A 2,356-nucleotide genomic window follows, 5' to 3' on the forward strand; every position below is an offset into this window, starting at 1 on the left:
TAAGACATGTTAATGTGTTTAGACTTTTTTCCAGAGTTTCGTGGAAAGGAACTGGAAGTTTCAGTTAAGCGTAACAATGAATTCCAAGTTTAATCGTAATTTCAAAAAATGAGTTGGCATTTAATTATTTCAATAGAAAACCAGAGCTTGAGTATTAAAAACATAAATGTTGTAATGTTTTCTTAAAGTGTATTTTCCATTTTCTAATATACTCTACCTTTACTTCTTTAAGCCCTATTCTATGAGTAGGTATCTGTATAGTACCGCCCCCAAATTATCCCAAATTGATGAAATGTATTGCGTTGTTGGCCTCCAAGATGACTCTCAATAATCCCCAACTCCTGATACCAGTGCTGTGTGCTGAGTGTTTGCTGGACGTAATGACTCACTTCTAACTAAACGGAATAAAGAATCACACTAGTTCTTAGTTATAGAATAAATTTAAAATGATATACTAAAAAAAGCCAGAACCAAAAATAAACTTTTAGGAAATCACAGACAGGTTCATTGCCCAAAGATACTTTTGAGAAAGTTATACACAGGTCAAAACAAGAATCTATAAATAAAATCACATCCTGTCTTGGCTAAAGTATTCACAACAGTAGAAATAATATAGTTTTAATTTTTTTGCAGTCAATAGACATTATCCATTAATCCCAATGAAACATATTTTCCTTCTAGGTTTTAGTAGTTCCAAGCAAAATTTTCTTCAAGAAAACAGAATTTAACCTGCTTTTGTGGCTTTATTATACTACTGCAGCAGGGTTGCTCAACTGATATGGCAAGTGTCAGAAGAACTAAATTTCCACTCTTATCTAGATTGTATCATTTTATTCTCTCCAAACAGTATATCTATCTTCTGGCTCCCAGTGTATTATACATAACCATAGCCACATATGGCTTCAATATTCTTAACATTTTAAAGAACGGATTATAAGTTCAGGAGAAATAGAAACTATATATCTGTGTATTAAGTATGCATATATATTATAATAAATTGAAGTTGCTTCTGGCAAACACAAAATAACTTATATCAGACTAAATTGCCCACTAATAATAAAAACTATCAAATCTGCTTAAAACATAAAAACAGTGTTTTGAAGGCATCAGGAATTAAACACAGTTGCCAGTATTTGAGAGGTAAATATTCTGAAGAAAGAGAAATATATTGATGCGAGTGCTAAATTTCCAGGCTTGACATTTGATTATTTATTGTTCAGGGGCAAAGAGAAAAAGCAACAGTGGTCTAGAGCTTGTGGCTATCTCACTGGGCTGGAGAGACAAAATTGGCATTGAGGTCTAACAAGTAAGGTATAACTTTATGGGTCAAGATGCAGAGGAAGGGAACCAGTGAGAAATGAAGGGAGACAAAGAGGAAAGAGAACCAGAGAGAAGCAAGCAACATTTTGAATGCAATTAATTTTTATTTGTTGACTCCAAAGATGCTCATGCTTAGGATAATATTGGTAAACATCAAATATATAGCAGCTTCTAAAATCTAAGCAGAAATTTCAGCAGCCTTCTCATACTAAGGAGATGTAAGTTGAAGTTTATGGTCTTTCCAGTATGAGGAGGCCAAATAAATATCACAACCTTTCAATTCCACCTTAGAAGTGTTGCCCTGGAGAAAAAGGCAAAACAGAAATTTACAAGCCCTGCTTGGGAAAGTGACATGCCCATTCAATATATATACTGGAACACAATTAAAGCCTTTCTGGAGGAAGATATCAACATGCATAATCTGTATTATTTTTCACATATAATGTCCAGTATGTAAAAACTTACCCATCATAAAAGGAAACAAAATAAAAATGTCAAAAATAAAAATAGTACATATAGAAAATAACAAACATTGAACTTTAAAATCCAAGGATTAGCATGTATATTAAAAGAAATTTTAAAATAAAGAATTTCATAAAGAACTGTAATAGAAAAAGTTTTTAAAGTAAATCTTAAAACTAAAAAAATGCAATAGCTGAAACTAAAATTTAATAGATGGGTTTAATGCGTTATTAGACTCAGCAGAAAAGACAATTTAAAAACTAGAATACAGATCAGTGAAATTAATAAAGATTAAAGCACAAAGCAAAAAAGATAAAAATAGAAAAAGGAGACACAATAGAAAGATATAAGTATATTTGGAGTTTATGAAGAGATAAGGGTAATAATGAAGCAAAAGTAAAACATGAGATGGTGCTTCCCAAGAATTATCCAAAATTGATGAAATGCATTGGTGGTAGTTTGCCTCCAAGATGACTCCCAGTGATCCCCAACTCCTGATATGCATGTCCTTGTTGAGCGTTGGCTGGACTTAGTGACTCACTTCAACTAATAAAGAGTTAATGGTTTCTAACTG

Source organism: Hipposideros armiger, unplaced genomic scaffold, assembly GCF_001890085.2.
Source record: "Hipposideros armiger isolate ML-2016 unplaced genomic scaffold, ASM189008v1 scaffold_1117, whole genome shotgun sequence".
In the NCBI taxonomy this organism is placed as follows: Eukaryota; Metazoa; Chordata; class Mammalia; order Chiroptera; family Hipposideridae; genus Hipposideros; species Hipposideros armiger.